The 20,328-nt window shown below is 43.9% G+C and overlaps 1 protein-coding gene across 8 annotated transcripts in view; it reads right to left on the bottom strand.

Annotated features, from left to right (window-relative positions):
* Window positions 1–20,328, bottom strand: part of LOC143353690 (uncharacterized) — a 205,786-nt gene that overhangs the window by 77,633 nt on the left and 107,825 nt on the right. For 6 of the 8 annotated variants that reach the window (XM_076787196.1, XM_076787197.1, XM_076787188.1 and 3 more), the window contains exon 4: window positions 10,376–10,414. The exons of 1 other annotated variant lie outside the window; for it this stretch is intronic. The gene's annotated coding sequence lies outside the window, so the exon portion shown is untranslated. Of the gene's footprint in view, window positions 1–10,371; window positions 10,415–20,328 lie in introns of all 8 variants that reach the window. One more of the 8 variants, XM_076787189.1, reaches the window with a different exon arrangement.

Raw genomic sequence — 20,328 nt, 5'->3', positions numbered from 1 at the left:
CGGATTGAATATCATCAAAACTAGTGTTCCTTCTCGAGGAATTTTATAATTGATTATTTCTCATTTCTCGCGAAAATTCTTATTTAAAACTTTAGAAAAACTGAATACTGATCGGTCCCCGGTCCCATCTTGAATAGCGGTTCAGCGGACTTTAAAGGGGATCTCCCGTTTTATCGCGGCTGAGCGATAATTTTGCGATTCTTCGATTTTGTGCGGAAATAAATTGTACGGGGGGGAAAAAATGGAATGAAAGGATGGTTTTATCGAAACGACTACGCCACTGGCTGCGAACCAACGACGAGGGACAGACCGAGTAGCCATCGTCTGGTCGAGGCGGGCCCACGTGAACGACACAGACGTCGGCTCTGTCAACCGTACGTCCACGCGTGCACGCGCCTCTCTGCCAGCGGGCCGTAACATGGCGAGATTTATTGGCACCGCTGAAAATGCATTTTCGCGTGCCCCCGCTGATAAATTCGTCGTTGCGTGGCCGCGTTAAACGTCCCCTATTTCGGCCGACGCCAAACGTCCATCGGCGTCGAGGGGAAGAACCGGTGACCGTGAACCTCCGCGTTCGTATTTCGAAGCCAGCACCATGAAACCAGGGAAAACTGAATAAAAGCGAACCCATTCGCAAAGATATTCGAGTCTGCAACGCGACATTGCGAGGCTTGGAACATTTCTCACTCTCAAAATATAAAACTGACCATCATTTTTGGGCACACTTACATTTATGTCTTACTCGGTCCTGCGTCGAGCTCGGCTTAACCATTAACTTTTGCTCCAACGATTACTTAATTTGGGTCCGTTCGACAGTGACTTTCTTTGGCAATTTTTACGTCAACACTGTTTCCCAGACATGTGCTTTCACTTTCATTCGCTTAATTTACTGATTTACATTACATGAATCAATAGTGCCACAATTTCATGGTATTGTGGCGGCCATCTTCACGTACAATAAAACATTTGGCGTGCAAATGGCCGATTTTGTATATTTTATTTGACAATGATTGGAATTATAAAAATCATATCAAGGGAAATGATGAAATAAATAGGACACATTCTAGTAATCTCGTTAAATCTAAATAAATTTGATCTTCTCGATTTTACAAGGCTTTTACGCGTCACTCATTTTTAGTGCTCGTCCCTTTTTGTGCTCCTTCGTATCAGCCAGCACAATGTAAATTTTGAGAGGAGCGGAATGCGTGGGGTAAAATGGCGGAAAGGGGGAAATATTCCGTGGAGAAAGAAGATTATCGAATGATTGTGTGTCCGGGGCTCGTTTAAGCTTCTCCGGAACGTTCCATGGGAAATCGTAATAGGACCCCGTCGCCCCCGAGTCGCGGCGTGCATCCGATTTTAAATCAATTTCACCGTAATTGCACAGAAGCCGCGGGACGGTTTGATTACGGAAGGAAAAGGCGATGGAAATTATCTCGGCGGGTTCGGCCGCCCCCTGAACCTCCACACGGATACACGTACACACATCGGCTACAATTTCAATTTGACCCCTTCGCTGTTTCCTACTTTCCGGTCTCATTTGCGTTACATTCAACCTATGCTCGAACAGCGGTAACCACCGTGCTCACCTTATCCTTTCATTAAATTGCCAGGTGTCCCCTCCCCCACCACCCGCGCTCCGCCTCTCGGAAAACCTTTCCGTGGCTTTCCAATTTGCCGAAATATCATTTTCTTCCGTCGTTATCGAGGGGAACCCATGGCACCGCGGAATCGCATCGCCTATTCTTCGATTCCGTCCCAAAGGTAAGCCAATTTTCTCCGCAAGGATCGCCCATTGTTCTTCCTCGCGAAAGATCCTCGCGCTGTCGGTCAGATGAAAACAGAACTTATTTAATTAACCAACTTCCCGGATTAACAGAACATCACTTATCAAACAATTTTTTAATTTTCCTGTTTTCTCAACCTTCAGATGGCGTGCAATCTCTTCTAAGTTGTTCCAACTTGCCGTTCATTAAAATATCAATATGTATATCTTATTATATGCTATTTCGGTAGTATTTTCTGAAAATTTCAAACCAAAAAGTAATTTATTCTTCAGAGGTGATTTGAGTAACTACCTCTTATTGATATGTATGTTATTAATACCCTTTAAATGAAATTATATTTTATTGTAGTCAATACATGATAAGCGAGCAGAGATATAAAGGTAATATAAGGAAGCGTAAACCAAAGATAACAGAGTAGGAAATGGTGCAATAATCGGAATAAGAATAGGAACAGGCAGAATATAGGTAGAGTAGTCAGGGTAGGGATGGGTGAGTCGAAGAGGGAAGGGGAGAGAGAGAGAGAGAGAGAGAGAGAGAGAGAGAATTAATGCGTGGATAAGATAGTTATTTTTTGTATTCATAGGTTATTGTAAACCGAGTCCAATTCTTGGCCGTAAGGCCGAATAAAGCAATATTATTATATTATTATTATTATTATTGTAGTCAATACATAGCCGTTGGAAAACTCGTGGATGTAGAATAAACACAAATGTTTGTCCTAGTAAATTATCACCATCAAAGAATCATTCTAATCGCAAAATAAATCGTAGGGTTAAAAATGATTTCAAAATGTTATGGCGAGGCTGCAGAACAGTAGACCGTTTCGACGAACAGCCGAGTTGTAATGTTCCGAAAGAAATTAGTCTTTCGGGCAGTTAGGAGGCGCAGCAGCGTAAATTACGACAAACCAGGTGACTCGATCACCTGTTTCGGTTAACACGAATCGCGCGACGCTTGTGTCGGATGTACGGGGAAAAATGAAACCGCGACAAGTCTCGCGGGTAGCGTTATCGGCTGGGTCGAATATCGTCGCGTTCCACGGGGCCAGGAACACGGGAAAAAAGGCTGGCGTCGCGCGTGTAACACGCGCCGCAGGCGTATTTATTTACGATCGGCCGGGCGAGCGCGCGACTTTATTGTCTACAACGCTACCGGGCCATTAATCGCTGCCTTTGGCTCGATTATTTCCTCGCCACCGGACCAACCGAGAGAGAAACACGAGGAGGACAGAGGGAGGAGGGAAAGACAGAAAGAAACCCGATAAACGACCTGTTAATTTGTTGTAACTTAGCCGGCCGATCGGACCGTATGCAGGTACCGTCGAGGGTTGCCACTAAATGCCACTGAAAACCGGTTCCACCGCGTGTGTACAAGTTAGGACGTACAGCGTTGTTCGATTTATGTACGGCGCACCGTCGACACGCTGACACAAAGGCGACTCCTATTAATCGCGTTAATGCTTACGCGAGGAACCTCGAAATCTTTTTTCGCCTCGCTTTTACGAAACCTGGGCGGGTTCCGTTGCGATGAGTTATCGCCTTCTCTTGGTAATCCCTGGTTCCTCCGGTGTGAACAACTCCTAAGACTTATCATTGTGTTTTCATGGATTTTTTAAACCTTAAAATTACTAATGGAAATATCCTACGTTGTGACTTTAAGTTGGCATTTCCTCTTGGTACTCCTTGATTCCACGGGTGTAAATAACTCAGAAGATTTACCATAGCGTTTCGCTAATGGCTAGGCTAATGAAAATATTGTATTTGTGATAAAATCAACAATCCTTAAAGAATTGTATAGTATTTTTTTATATTTTTCAGTTTTTCGGAATGAAAACATCTCTTGAACGTTGATACAGTGTTCTTTATATTTTTTTTGCACCATAATAGCTATAATAAAGTTCTCAAAACCCGAACAGAATCATTGAGTATCCACTACGAGTAACTATTCGGAGCCATCTTGTTTTAGGGGATGAAAATAATTCTCAACGATTAATACGACACCCTTATACATTTTCTGAACTAGGAGTTGAAATAATAATCATCTTAATAAAACTGGCGAATATATATATACCAATGTTGAAAGTCTAGACAGGAGACTGAGGCACGGAGTGGCTCAGGATCGCCAGGAAAGTGATATAGGCAGGTGACTGGAGAATGGATGTAAGAAAGGTGCGGGTGGAGTAAATTCTGAGTATAATGGAAATTAAATATATTAAAACAATCGGTAGATACAGAGGCACGTACAATGAGCTGAGACGTCGTCACGAAAAATACGTACTAAAGGCGAAGCCCGCGAGTACAGAATTGACCAATACAGCGATCAGTCGATCGTATAATAAGACGCGTGAACTATGATGATCAGTCGATCAGAAAGTTGCCAAAGGACCCAATATATGTCAGTCCGATTTTTTAGGGCGAAAACACCCCCTAACCCTGCAATGGTTACAAGAAATTTTCGAATGAAGTATATCTGTAACTCTTTTCTCTTTATATATATATATCTGTATTTCAGTTAATTTTTTAAGAATTTTTAGAAAGGTTCCAGTGCGACATTTACAGTCCGAGGAAGAAGGGTAATTGCAGGGTCAAATGTCATTACATCACCCTTACACATTTTACAGGCTCCAGGGGACATAACGAAGACCTTAAAGTAAGAATTAAATTGCCTGTCATGTCCAACAAAACTGTGCCAAAAGGTCTCCGTCGTCGCAGGAGACTTCATAGACCTTGAATTGTTCATTCTCCATTTAGAGCAGAAATTTCGACCAATTTCACAACGCGATAAACCGAGGACAACTTGTCGATAAGCTATCGAAGCAAAGCAAGATATCGGAGAAGCAATGTTTTGCCCATTCAACGAAGCAATACACAGTTATCGGTTCCGATATTATTTTTAATAACATGGTTTGTCTTTCGGGTGACGTCTACAGGTCTAATCTATCTCTGTTTAATCCCCCTTGAAACGATTGCTTGTGTCGGCCCGAAAAATTGCTTCCTCGACCCCGAGATGTCCCCGACAAGGTATCGTGCTTTCAACTTTCCAGCTCGATCTTCTCAATTCGTATCGAGAGGCCGATGATACTTCTTATCGGTGAACACGGTTGTGCTTTCATTGAATAGCGCTATAGACACGGTCCACATCGGTGAGCTATCAATAAACCGAGTAATGAGATTCAAGGTATACGCGGTCGATCGAGGAGGACCGTAGTCGTTGCGTAATGCGTCCCTTCGTTTGACTACGAAGACCACAGCGCGGTCGAGGAGAGAAACTGGGTACGTAACCGAAGATCGATATTCTTAACAAGAGAGAAGTACATATACCTCGGATTCAGTGCACCAAAGTTCCGCAGGTAGACTATCGAAAAGCTTCGATTTCCATTTTATTGCCGGAGATAGCTTTGACTACATTTTACCATTGCGGAACCGGCACGGCGGGAGATCAACTGCGATACTCCAAGCGGAATCGTGCAATATTTCATCCAGAAATTTTCGTCTTGCTTTTTACAAGAGTTTTGGGAGTGGTATTTGACAAACAAAAGAGCCACGGTGAATAAAAATCGTGTAACACACTATCATAAATTCTTGAATATCGGTTCGTTTCAGATACTCCACTGGACCCTAAGGGGCTACAAATTTGGGTAAAGTCAAACTGTTTTAAAAGCTTCTTGTCTTGTTATAAAGTTCCTCACTTAGGTAATCATTAATATACGGAGCGGTTCCCTATCATGACAGAATGCTCTTCACCGTAAAGAAAAGAGAACACAAAAATATCGAATAGGGACATCAGAACTCGAGACTCTTTCGAGACAGACATTTAAGAAATATTAAATATTGATGTGCGATAGTCGATTTTTTAAGGGAATGTCACACGATTTTCCAATCTGAACCACTGTGCGGCGCCGCGAAGAAAGTGATCAGCCGGTAAAAAAAAATGGAATTCCCTAGATTCACGGATTTCTCGAAGCCGATGCACACGGGACAAAGAGCCGCGCGATCGTGAATCCCCGGGTATCGCCGAAACCGATCTTCGTTGTGCGTTGCGCTCGGTGCGCGACTATGGATCTCCGACGGGATCGCAAGAAACCCATACGTCCGGGAACTTCCTGGTTTGCACCTGACCGTGCCGGGGCTAATTAAGAAAATCGTTTGGGCCCGTCGCGGAACGTCTGTTCCCTGTCGCGGGGCTGAGTAAGGTCCTGGGCGCAGGCTCGCGGAATCCGATCGGGATCCGCCGATAACGGCTCGGATTAATCGCGCCCCCGAGTATCCGAGAACGCGGGAACATCGGCCGTTCGATTAACGGTAGAAAGTGGGAAAGGCTTAATTGCGCCCGGGATCATTGTATCCGGGTACACGGTGTCGATTTAAGAGTCGCCTCCGGTGATTAATTCAAACCGTACGCGCACGGAAACCTGAGCACCGTCGGCCGCTCACGTTCCAGCGTTCGTCTGCAACCTGCTTCCTGCGATCTCGCTTCGAGTGTTATATTGCTTTTCCTCCCGCTTTTTTACACCGCTAATCGCAACTACTTTATGATTCCCGTGGAGAAAAGTTAATGGTCATTAAGGGAAAATTAGCTTCCCCGGTTATGGATGCTGTTCCAGCGGCCGGTTAATGTGTCACCTCAACTTTCCTACCTTATGTCTTACTTTCTTTTTGAAGCTTAATCTTTTTTAGCCTACTATTTCATTGTTTCGTTATTTTTCCTGTTCTTTTATACCGCTTCGGAAAGGTAGTCGATCAAAGAAAGTATTCTATTCTACTTTCCTTCCTAGTTCATTTTGTTGATGCTAACGAACGAGTTGGGTCCACTTTGATCCAAAGTCATATGCGTCACATTCGCTCTACATTTGTGGCAGTTATTAAAAGGGGAAACACATTTTTAATCAACACGTTGATCAGCGCTATCGACTTGCTTAAGAACGATCGTCGTCAAATTAATGGCACTACCAACTTATTCGGAGATGAACTAAATTATAGCGTAAGGCGCAGACTTTGTCGTCGAGTGACCAATAATCATTATTAATAACTCCAGTCGTTTAGACGAATGAGTAAGAGTTGTGCGAATCGCAGAAAATTCACGTGTTAGTCAACGTGTCAACTTCTGTCTCCCATAATCGACTCAGGAAAGATTCGTTTCGCACGAAGACCCGCGGTCCGTTCATAATGTTGCAAATGACGAAACTATTCGAAGCGGACAGCGTTATTGCCCGATCCGGTAGCCATAACTTTCCCGCGAAAAGAAACACGGAGACCTCCCATCCGGTTTCGCTATCCGTTATTTCGAAAAGCGGGCGCCACAACTTTCCTCCGATTGAGTCATCGATCGTCGACGCATTTTATCTGGCCGCGGGAGAAATCCATAACTCGTAAACGAACAAGTTCCCGAAGAATTCGAGTCCCCCCCCCCCCCCCCCCCCCACGCGGGTGGCGCGGCGAACTGAATTTTCCGGACACCGCTCGATCATAATTTCCCGTTCACGTCTAAATCCATGAATACGACCGGTACCTTGTCGCCGCGCGGAGCGTATTACGGAACCACGCGACCGGCCGATGCTAATTTATTAGCGATTCTCGTTCGGCCGGCGTTCACCGAGCCACGTGGGAGCAAAATCCACGCTCGCGGGAGCAGGTGTGTCACTTTCACGCCTTCTTTGGCGAGAGGTGCATCCAGTTCGCGCGTGTATACTAAGATACGGGGGACGGTGACGTGGATCACGTTACGGAGGAGCGAGGATCGTCGAAACCTAACCGCAGCCTCTGTTCCAGCCTAGGATTTTCCGCTGGAAAATGAGAACGGGGCTTCAGCGCACTCCACATTCACCCTTACACAAATTAAATTCGCCCTTACCGCACCAAATTCATATTTTTTTACAAATTCACTCGTTCGCAAATCAAATTCGCCTTGTGGCTGATTCGACAGTGAAACAACGGTTACGCGAATCCTACTAACTTGAACTCTAAAGATAATTTACGGCTACTATATGCATTTCTTCTAATTTCTTAGGAGACTGCAAAAATTGGATGAACATAATCTGGAAAGTACGCTTTTGGTTTTGGACAATGTAAGCCTCCATAAAGCACGCTTTACTCTATTTCCACCACTTTTTCAGCATTTGGTGGATGTTACATATTGATCATTCTGCTGCAACCCTGTCGGATTGTCGTAATATAGGTTTCTATTGGAAAAGACAAGGTTGACCTTCAAATGACCTTGAAAACGCCACCCAAATAAAAATCTGATACTGCCCCCCTCTTTACCCCGCGGAACCCATGGACACTTGTTTTACACTTTTTTAATATCTTTCATACTTTTCGAGATGGAAAAGTTTTCAAATGAGCATCCTGTATAAATACGCGTGTACATGATAGGAGAACCACCATCTTGGTAAGAACAGCTTAAATGTTAATCTCTCGGAACGGAGATGTTTGGTCGCGTCAGTGTTAGGCGACTAACCCTGTACGGACGCGGATAAAAGAGCGCAGTCTCGCTGCCGAGTTAGTTCGTTTATTGTGGTTGAATTATAATCGCGTTTACCTTTTTTCTGTTCGGGTTCTCGTTGCACACGCGTTCCGTCGCGTGCACGGAAGCGGTTTTTGTGCAGAGGCGCGCCGGAGCGAGCAGGTTAACGTTGTTCAGGAAAGTTATTCAGAAGACGCTCGAGAGCGGGCAACGCCAGCCGCTTATTCAACGTTTCTCGCGCGTACGAAAGAAACGTTTTCAAGCGAACGATAACGCGTCCCGCCGCCGCCGCCGCCGCTGAATAAACGAGTCGCCGGGAAATCTTAGGCTTCTCGACGCCGGTTTTAATTTCATGCGACCGAAATGGCGGTGTACCTGTCTCGATACCGACATCTTTAACACGTTGACTGCCGTGTCACCCGCATGTGGGTGACAGAATTATTTGTCCTGGTTTTAAAAGGAATTTTTACGTTAATGTATTCATTGTACTGAATTTGAGTAGTATCTATGAAATGCAAGAAAGCTGGAGGACTACTCAATATCATACACTTAGCTTTGGTTTCATGGAATTTTTGAGGTTTCTAGTTTGGCAGTCAAAGTGTTAAAGAGAAGCTCTCGATCGCCGGGAAGTGTAACGCGATACGAATTTAGATAAATACTAGTCCAGGAACAATACTTTTCTATCATGATAAATTGGTACGCTCGGAAAATAGCAAACAAACTTCTCACCAAACACAGCACCTTTTCCTTCATTCAATTCTTCACAAATCAGTATATTTTTTAACAGACAACTGTTTTATTATCCGAACACTCGTGGTCCACTGGTTTGGATAAGCGAGGATCTATTCTATCGTGGACGAAACGATTAAATATGGTGCAAATTGCGTCGTGCCTGGTATCATTTTGATCAGAAAAATATCATCAATATGTTGCCAAAAGTTTCATAAAAGACATAATTCAAAACAAAAAAGTTTCGACATTGAATTAATTTTCTTCTTTTTCTCTTCGTTGGTTTTCGTGGCAACGACTTCGAAGTCGTTAGACATTAGGCTCGTTTCTGCAGTGCAACTGGATGGACAACGTTCAAAATGTTTTTGGCTCGCATGATCTCCGAGCTTCAACTTCACAATTTCGAAGCGAACGAGTGCACCGGTGGTGTATACTTTCGGGAACGTTCAGTGTGCCCGGCCGTCGAAATATCGAACTGTTGAAAACTGCTAGGCGCCATATTCTCAATCTGTTCATCCGTTTCCCATCCTGGCTGAACGGGCGCGGATTCTCCGGTCCGCGGCGGGCGCATTTGTTTACACGGGACGCTCGCAGCTCGAAAAGCCGGAAGCTTTCAATGCATCGGAATAAGAGGATTGGGAACGGGCACGCATATGATCCGAGTGCGCGCACGTACGTACGTCATTTTGCACCGAGCATCGGTGTACTACACGTGTACACCGCGATGGGCTGTTACGGTATTTCCCGTGGAATAGCTGGTCGGGCCGGGCCGGGCCGGGCCGATCCTACCCCTCGGTTTCCAACATTTTCGTCAAGACACGATGTAATTCTCCGGCTCCCACCCAGCTTTTCTCGACTTCTTGCCACAGTGTACACAGAATTCTCGACGTTTGCGCCCGAATTTCCGGTAAAGGGGACCGCCCGCGAGCCAAACTCCCATTTAAACTCATCCGACGAATAGGATATGCAAATTCCGTCCCGTTTTCTTTGAGCGGCGCAGATTTTCCGCGACACTGCTCTGCTCTACTTTTGATTACATCCTCCGGAAATTTCCGACGTTCGCAGTATTGAGAAGATCTTTCTGCCAAATGTTCTTTGAATGGTCTGCTATAGTGTCCTGATAAGGACACTACAACAACAGTTCTACGTATGAATTTTGAATTGCACAGAATATTACATACATGTCCATGCAAAATATTTATTCAATTTTTGTGTGGTTCGATTCTGCAGCTAAAATTCTACCGATAGAGAATCTTCCCCAATGTTGTCCTAATAATTGTTTTCGGTTTAAATGCTCTTTTATTGAGAAAGTTCAATAGATTTTTTCCGCTAAATGTTTATTTATTCGGTCACAATATTCAATTTAAGTATGTCACTGCTTAAAAAGTTAGACTTACAATGTTATTTTCAGTGTTCTCCTTGGTGGCCACCAGGTTCTGAAACAGACAAGGAATGCAATAGTATAAAACTTATGTAAAACAGCAATGACAAGTAAAATAAGCATGGTCCACGTGATTCGACGGGTCTTAAGTCTGTGACTAAACTTGTCACTTTTTTTTTGCTGTGTATTATCGATATTATGAATTCTGACGCCAGAAACGTGCTCCAAGTTTTTGACTTTATTTCGCGGCTTTATTTTGTAGCTGGAGATATTTTCTAGTGTGCGCTGCTCTCTATTTCATCCAGAAAACTCCTCCAATGGCATAAAAATGCTTGGATTCCACGGCATGCACATCGTCAATTTTTGGCCTACTTCGAACGCTTATATTACCAAACATCTGCATAATCTCGTCAGCCCCTGACCAGCGCACGCTAGATTGAACCTTCCTCTCTCGAATGAGCCCTTCACCAGCGACAAAATATTCTTATTTAAGGACGAAAACTTGAAGCACGTAAAACCAATTTTTGTCGGTATTGTAGTCACTCTACCTTATCGCGTAATTTTTGACAAGGAACAGGAAGATGAACAGAGAAAAAATGCCGGTGGGATGCAACGCGTTAACGAGATATTTGGGATGCTTCGGTGGGACACTTTGCATAGCGATTGGACTAAAAAGCTCATTGCACGGCCGATGTAGATCACGGGGCCGAAGAAAACAGCATTCGCTCTGCCACGGAACGCAACAATACGTTATGGGGGCCGAGGTGTTTCTCACGTGCCGCGAGAGCAACGCGGACAGATGTAATTCCACGGTTTCCCTTGATTTTCCATCCGGTCTCCCTAAATAGGATTCCCGTCGTTTAGATCCGAGGCAGCGATCCTCGAGCGTCCCTTTCGAAATTCTGTTTGCCTCGTGCGCCTCCGGGGCCGCTGACGAAGAAAAAAAAAAAGAAACACGAAAAAGGAATTATACTAGTTTCCTCGCGGAATTACTTCCACGATATAATTCCTCCGGCGCCGGGGAGAACGTAGAGGAGAGACTTATTCCGACGGCGGGATCGCTGCCGGAACGGAGAATCGGGAAAAGGGACAAAGGGTCGCCCGGACAAATGAACAAAAATTCTCGCTTCTGCCTTACACCCGTGACGGGACTGTTTTTATCGTGCAAGAATCACACTAGACATTTAAGGTCTCGCGGTAAACCCTACATCTTCCACAATGTCACACCCTTCCGCAGCGAACTTTGCCGGAAAAAAAAATTGGCAACCATAATATTCGGGAGGTGAGAACATCCCTTGAAACCCCAAATGGTGCGAAAGAATGGCAACTTTTTGACAAAGTTTGTCTTGTCGCGTATTCACGTTTTTCGTGCCTTATCTGGTTCTTTTCCCACAATTTTATCTTACTTTTTATCATTCAAATATTAAACAACAGTAAAACACAACTTCCACCATTTTCTATGCAATTCGGAACCAGGGCAATTTTTTAAAAATTTCTTATCGCGTCGTGTAGCAAACTAACTGTTCTAACTTCTCAAAAAAAAAAAAAAAATTCAAGATGTATAACCCAATATTTAAAAAAAACCATGCCATTGAAATATGTATTCGTGTAACACAAAGGATACGCGGTTATGAAGAATGAGAGGGCTACGTGACCAACCAAAAGAGTTCACTGAAACGATAAGAATCCATGGGGATTTTATTAAAATTTAATCTCAGTATTCGGATTGACTGCAACGTTATAGAAGGATCGTTAAAGTGTACGGCGTTCACCAGTTCGTTGTGCTCGCAGTATACGGTATAATCGCAGAATATTCACAGTCTAGTAATCAGAATGTTTCTTCGTTAAGGCGTGCTCGAGAGGAAAAAGAGGCGACAACGGATTTATAGGGCGTCGAGGTGCGAATCACCGTGCTACACCTTGTACCCAGGACGCTTTACAGGTACGCAAGAAACTGACGGCGACGCCACGACTTCGAAGTCGCAACAAGAAACCCGTGTATACCCCTCGTCGGTCCGAGCGTGTTCAACAAAGCCGGGAACCAGCGAGAAACAGCCCCGGGAAATGGAGATTTATCTCGCGACCGATTTTCTGCCTGCTCTACAACGCGTGCCACTAATTTCATGGGAATACCAGAGGGGAGAACGGCACGGGAAAAAATGTTGGAACGATGAATCTCATCTGGGCAACACGCTACTCGAGATTCGCCGGATTTCTCGAGGTACATTTCCAAAAATCCTCGGAAACGAATCCAATGAAAACTTGCTTTCACATGTATTAGCTGATCCCATAAGTTCGTGCCGTTTACTCTTGTACCATTTAAATTCTAAAAATAAAATATGTAATCACCCTTTCAATCCACAACCTCTTCTGACCTTTTTGGCAAGGACATCATACCGTGACTATAAAATTCCTACGGTTTTTCATTAAGATACTTTTCAATGGTGAATGATATAAACATGTCCACGGCACGAACTTATAGGACGTGCCTAATAGTTTAAATTATTCACTCTAGGAATGTGGAACATTTCATTTTCATAATTTATTTCTATTAAATCTGCTGTTCTGTTTATTTGTGATTTTGCGAACAAGTTTATTTGTTCTTTCCGCCTAGTACTGCTCCGAAGATCGTTTGTAAATATTATTGTCTGTCTATTGGCACAACAACGCGACAAAAATAGTCGGTGAAAGAGAGAACCGGTACCAGTTGAAGGACGACGAATGCTCTTTGAGCTCTCTCGATCGATCACCTCTCGCCTTTGTTTACGAGCGTGACCGCTGGAGGTGCGGATTTTTATGGGACCACGGAAGTTTCGACAGATTTCGATCGTAAACATTTTCGGTCCGGCTCTCAGCGATTCGATCCAATAGAAACAACGCGTGAACGTTGTTAAGAATCGTTGAAATGATCGGTTGATTGAATTTCCCGTGTGGACGGCCACGGCAATCCCATGAAATCCAGCGATCAGAAAGTTCTTTAAAAGCGCAACAACGTTAGGAAATCCGCGCGAAATTCAGCGGAAAATTTTCCGCCTGGAACAAATGAATCTGTGGCACGCGCGAGACGGGGAGAGGGTAATCCGCGCGATAACTGACGCGGAAAAAGAACAAAGGACGAAAACGGACTTGTTCACGCGTCCCCGCGTTTTCATAAAGAGTCCCTCTCCCGAAAAATATTACGCGCGGCCGCGTGTCCGTCGGGCCCGGGTTGCGCGGCGTTGAATTAAAACGTAATTTCGCGGGCAAAGACGGACAAAGACCGCGAGAAAAAGAGAAAAGAATATAGGGTCGGAAGAGAGAGAGAGAGAGAGAGAGATGGAAAAAAATAAAAGAAGAGGAGCACACTCGACGGAAGAAAAGGGCAACCCGGCGCGGCGCCCCGGTGGAAAAGTAGAAAATCCGGGAAATGGAAAGCATCGTGAAACGGAACATTATACACACAAATAGCGGCCGTTAATAGGCGCGGCCGCGGGGAATTCCGCCGCGTCGCGAAAATGTCACTATGGGCCGGTTATCCAAATGTTTGCCCTTTTTTCCGGGAAAACGCGCCGTAATGGGGTCGAAGCAGTTTTATTTCTGCCGCGACCCTTTCGCCCCTTTATCGGCCGGCAAACAATCTCCTTCCACGGAACTGTCTGTATCGAGTCTCGGCTAATTAGCAACAAAAACAAATCGCAACGGAGCGGAACAATCGTCACAGTGACTTTGACTGATGAGGATTTTTGCAGATTTCTTACGATTTAATCCTTTAGGAACTCGATCAATAAAATTTTAGAAGTGAAAGAAATCGTTCATAATCAGCAACACAGTATCATTTCTATCTAGATTAGAATAAAGCAAGCCAGTATAAACAATAGAAGTAAATAAATTGATATTTTCAATTTTCTCACCACAGAGCAAAATGTTTGGTTCTCAAAAGCGTTGCTTTAGCGATTACGGTTGTTCGTGGCGTTACTGAATGTTTCAAAATAATTAAAAAATTGTATTAAACGATGATTCCAGCCGAATAATAAGGACATACAACTGCAAAAGGGAAACGGAAGAAGAGGATGACAGACTGGGAGCGAGTAACAGTTAAAGAGATACCTTTACACGAAAGGAAACTTACTAAGCTCTTCCCGATGGAGCACAGGTATCGGGAAGACTGTCGGCAGCTTTCCAGATAAAAGACCGCTAACAAAATATTGTGGTTCGCGATCCGGAATCAATTAGATCGTCGAGTACGATCGCTCCATAGAAGGCTTTCGGCGCAAAGAGCCCGCAATAATTCGTCGCCGTGAGAGATAACGGCGGAAAAGCGTTCTTTCTCTCCGGGGTCCTCCTATCTCCCGGCAAGGAAAGCTCGCGGATTGATTAACTACCATTTCCGAAGGCGGCACGGCCTCCTTCCAGAACAGAGATTTATCGTTCCTCTTATACATTGTAAAGCGAAACGCGTCCGGGCACAATTACACAGCGGGCTTAGTCTCTCCGGTAATAAACCATACTTTGTATTACCTAAGCTCAAGAATCCGGCGCAGGATCGCGACGATAAGCCTGATTTACGAGCGTTACGCGGCCGTCGAAGGAGGCGGCGCGAATTTTGCGACGATTTTCACTCGCCGGGGAACGCTCCGCGATCGAATTTGCAAATCGACCGCGAGGCCTGCACAAGTCACGAACGTTTCCGGAGAAGTTTCGTCTCGAGGAGAAAGAGTCGGAAGACGTACGGAGAACACATTTCTGTTCGATTGCTGCATTAATTAATACACTGCGGATCTTTAATAATAAACTTTCAAAATAAAAATTATCTGCATCAATGGTAAAATACGTTAAAATACGCTTTCCCTTTTAATCATTTCGCGAAAAACGTAACGATACCCTTAATTTCTTCTAATGTGCTCGGTCTCGAGCAGACCATAAAATTTGGAATAGTAAATACACGAGTGTAATAATTTTTTATATTTTCGAAGTGTAAAACAACTTTCAATGGAGTAAAAAATCCTTCTTCTCGACTCCGATCGGTGCAGGCCGAGAAATATTCCGCATAAAGATTCCGTAATGTAGGCTATCGCTTTCTAATTATAACGAAATACCTTAGAGATTGGATTATCGATTACCGTGAACGCGTATTCTCGTGTCGCACAGTGTGTCAAGGCGACCCGACTGGTAGTGTACATTAGGGGCCACGGGAGGAAAAGCTTGATTTCCTCGTTTTTGCGCGCGTGTGGCTAGGAAAATAAAGGAGGAGGCGAGATAATAGTGGCAACGGAGACCGAGGCAACGTTTTGGGATCAGGGGATTTCCCCTGGTAAATTAAGACCTCCTAGCCTGCTGTGGTCCGTCTGGAGATCGAACCCTTGAGCAAACACCGGGACTCTTGGTTACGATGTTGGCACGCCTGACGTGGTTTCGATAGCCCGGTTACGCTTCCCCTTTACGGTTGATCGGCTGACTTTGCACGGTATTTGATTTTTCCACGTTCCACTGTTTCCCTTCTCGGGATTTCTTCGTCTCTATAGTCCAGATTTCAATAAGCAGTGAAATATTTAGTTTGTTCTTATTTTTGATACTTTGATAGGTGATATATGTGTACCCTTCATCCGAATCTAATTAATCGAGATCTATTCAAGCTAATGCACCGAAGAGTTTAATTTATTCGGAATCCAGTTCACTCGATGTTGCATAAGTCTGACCCTCCTTAATCTTTAGAAGTCATTCGGGGTGAAATTCATTTGAAAACCATCTCGATCAAGGCCCAACTCATTCGAGGTCCAATTCACTCGCGGTCCAATTCACTCGAGGTCCAATTCATTCGAGGTTTAATTCATTCGCGGTCAAATTCACTCGCGGTCAAATTCACTCGCGGTCCAATTCACTCGTGGTCCAATTCATTCGAGGTGCAATTCATTCGAGGTTTAATTCATTCGAGGTTTAATACATTCGAGGTTTAATTCATTCGAGGTCCAATTCATTCGATGTTCAATTCATTCGATGTTCAATTCATTCGAGGTTTAATTCATTCGAGGTCCAATTCGCTCGAGGTAAAATTCATTCGATGTTTAATTCATTCGATGTTCAATTCATTTGACATATAGTTCATTCGAGGTCCAATTCATTCGGGATCCAACTCAATCGAGGTCCAATTCGTTCGAGTCTCAATTGATTCAGGCCAATCTCACTCAAACTCTACTCACTTGTGGTTCAACTCATTCGTTAAATTTAATCACGGTAAAAATAACCTCGTTCCAACTAACACTGCTTTCCCGTACAAATTGATTGGAACTCACGAAGTAACCAAAATCCGGATATCCCATGCTCCTCGGGATCATCGTACCAGCGGATGTACGAAATAGGGGCCATTAGAATGGAACGGCTGTGCTCGAGCTTATTAAAGAAAAATATCAATCCGCTGTCGTCTGCAGTCCCGGTCGACTATTCCGCCCGGAAGCGGCAGTCCGATGCGGATGCGAGCGGTATACTAATAGCCGCTGGTAACCGCCACCGGCAAGCGGACCGACGATAGCAAAATTTTCCAGCGAAAATGGCGCGGACCATTAGCCACGGAACGTATCGGGAAAGTCGTTCGACGTGTTCGAAGCGCTGTAAAAGAGTGAAATTTTTGGAGTCGCTCTTCGCAACACCTAACCGTATCTGCGCGAGCGCCACGCTTATGGGGAAACTTTTGGTGGCGATGCTATCGAACGGTAGAAATGCCGGCGAACCGGAACGACTTTCGTTAAAAAAGCCTCATCGTGGCCGAAATTCGTGGGAAGCTATTAGATTTAATTAAATCGGCGTAGATTATCCCGCCGCGAGCCACGCTTCGTCGATTTTTTTAAAAGAAACTCCGGAGATACGAGTTTTCAGACTTTTTATATAGCAGGATGTACGATTGAATTTTGAACTTGAGTCGTTGCACTCGCAATCTCTAGGGTGTTGCAACGAGTTTAAAAAATTATCTCCGGTAAATTTGTTTAAACTGTGAATTTTCTTCTGCGAACTCAGGATCATCTAATTCTCCACTTTTTGTCAGAATTGTACGGAGGCAATGCTTCGAACCTTTAAACATAAAAAGACGGTAAAAAGATGATAAAAAGGTTCCATAAGAATGTTCCTTTTTTATCCCTTTTCTCCTCATTACTTCGACTGCAAAAGATCATTTTGAGGAGGTTCAGGAATATTATTCGAAGAAATATAAAACCTAACAAACAAATAAAAATTTTATTCGTCGCGCAGGATAACGGTTCTTACCATAAAAGGTCCTGAGGGACAGAAATATCTTAAAAATATCTATCTAAAAAAAAAAGTATAACAATTCATTGTCGCAAGAAATCATTGCCAGGGGGATAGGGCATATTGTTCGAAGAAATACAAGACCGGGTAAACAAATAAAAGTGTTATTCGACGAAGAATGGTAACGGGGTTACCGAAGGGGAAAAGATCGGCGTCCCAATGCTATGAACGTTGTAACAAGGTTCCCGGAAAATTCTCCGATCCGAATATCTCAGAGTCCCGTCCAATTCAGCCCTGTCCAAGGACACGAGTGCTACAAAAGGCGATCGGTCCACAATAGGGGAGGACATCGGTGACCTACATACCTGTGAGGAACACGTTTCTCTTGCAGCGACGTCGCCGACAAAAGGACCCGCGCCGTTTCGATCCCGATACCATCGAATCGACGTCGAGACGCGCAGCTCTCGCTACACGAACGTCTCAGGATACTAATGGACGCTACCACCGGGTGTGTCGTCGACAAAAGCGTCCGGGCAAATCAGAATTCTGTTAGGGAAACGCGTGAGTCTATTAGCCGCGAAACGTGATACCATTTAAAAAAAAAAAATGAAAAATACATTAAATACCTCGATATATAGCTTCTAACCTAGTGACAAAAATTTATTTTTTATTATTTTGTTATGAAACTTCTACTAGCATATTTGTGACGTTTTTTCTGATTAAAATGAGACCAAACACGATACAATTCTAATCGTACTGACAATGAAGATTGAGAGATTCATATTTTGTAAATAAATTCGACACCGATCAAATTACATGTTGAGAAAAATCCCCAGAAATTGACATACAAAAACGATCGATTTCGCGGAGAGTGCATTAGTTTTACTCGCAGAGCATACCGACGTTGTTTGAGAGAAAAAGCTTGGAACACCGTGTGTATACAGGAAGGTTGATTGTCCGTGTATGTGTGCGTGTCGTTCGCTGTCTCGCAGACCGGAAATACGAAACCGGGACGGGAAACGTATCGGGTGGCGAGTGGAGAACGCTGCCCTCTCAGTTTGATAGTGTCACCTGTCTTTTGTAAGAGAAATTACAGATTCTTCGGGGACGCTTTTCTTCGGTTTCTTAAGGTAGAATGCACGACAGAGGGCTTTTGTTTTTCGAAAGTCTGCGACGATAAAGGGTCGAGGGTGTGGCAATGACAGGAAACGGGGCGAAGAGGCGAAAGGTTTGCTCGTGACGTCACAAGGATCAGTTGAAGCAAAATTATCTATAGAAATTTCGAGATTTTCGGCCAAAATACAAATTCATTTAAACCTCTGCGGTGTCATTAGTCGACTGCCGATTTTCATACAAACTAAAAATTGTCTGCATCAATTGCAAGAAACAGTAGACATATTGAAGTTTCTTTCTTACTGCAATAATCTTAATAAGTTGAAGACAGTAAATCGATGTTTCTAAATTCTTTTAATGCGTCCGCTTTCGTAAATTTCGTCAACTCGCTTTTGTCATAAGTGCATAAAATCCGCAGTTCACTTATTAGTGTGTAACTTAATCATTGCCCAAGTCAATACACAGCCAACTTTAATCGACAGTTATTAAGGGAATAGTAAAGTTTGTTTAATAAAGAAGTAGCATGTGCAGAAGTGAGACGCCATCGCGGAAGTGTACGTATGAATGACGAATCAATGGCCATTTCACCGTGACTCTACGGAGCGATCCTCTCTGCCGCGATGATTACACGCGTATCGTTTTTTACCAAAGCCATTGTTGCGATTCAATGACGACACAATGACCGCAATCGCAGCGTCGCGGTTCCGCGTGGCATTCTGTTATGCAACGTCGTATTGTCGAACTTTTATCGAAGCTTCACCGTGGCCATTGCTTCCCTGCGGTGAGAGAAGCATCTACTTGCAATATTTATTTCGGCAAGAAAAATTCAAACGTTTTATTCTATTTTGATGGTAATTAGAACACTACAAAGTTTGCCATTTTTAAATCGATCAGAAATTTTAAATACGAGTCGACGAGTGTTTTCTCAATTTTTGCGCAATCTGTTTCAGCGAACTATGTTGTATCGTAACATTTTTCAGAGCGCAACGACTGTTAAATTTTTAATTCGGAAAGAGGGCGAACGAAGTAATCCGTGTTATTTGAAACACGTTTAATTAAATGGCGGTCCGATAATGAAACTGTTGCCGCGTATCAGATTTCAATAGAATTCAGTAAAAGGAAAGTTACGTTTACCATATTTTCGGTATGAGCCAGCAATTTTCCATAATTACACGTAAAACTCTCATGCTCGTCGTAAATCTGTAAACGGTACAATCTAAATACCCCGTATTCCTCGCATAATGGTCACGATGGCCAATTAACCGGTGGCCATCGTCCGACGCGAAATCATCATTGTAAAAAACGAAATTGCATTAATTAAGACTTGTTCTCTGGAGGGCGATACATAAATTCGCGGACCTGTTGTAACAGTTCACCTTGGCGTTGTGCAATGCGCCACGGTTTATTTATTCGGGAGCCCTGTTTATTATGCAATTCCGGTAATGCGTTTAAATAATAGCAGTTTGCCTTTTAGAAAGTGGCTGGTGCCGCGTTTATGCAACGCGATCCCGAGGAATGCCGTTCGCGTCCTCCCGTTTTTATAATCCGCGACGAAAAGGACATCGTCGCGTCCGTGTCCTTTAAAACCGACGCCCGAATCGTCTCGTTGAAAGTGAAACTGGCCGGCGCGCGGCGTGACCA

This window comes from Halictus rubicundus, chromosome 4 (genome assembly GCF_050948215.1).
Source record: "Halictus rubicundus isolate RS-2024b chromosome 4, iyHalRubi1_principal, whole genome shotgun sequence".
In the NCBI taxonomy this organism is placed as follows: domain Eukaryota; kingdom Metazoa; phylum Arthropoda; class Insecta; order Hymenoptera; family Halictidae; genus Halictus; species Halictus rubicundus.
The sequence above is the reverse complement of the archived record's forward strand: the minus strand, read 5'-3'. Positions and strand labels throughout refer to the sequence as shown.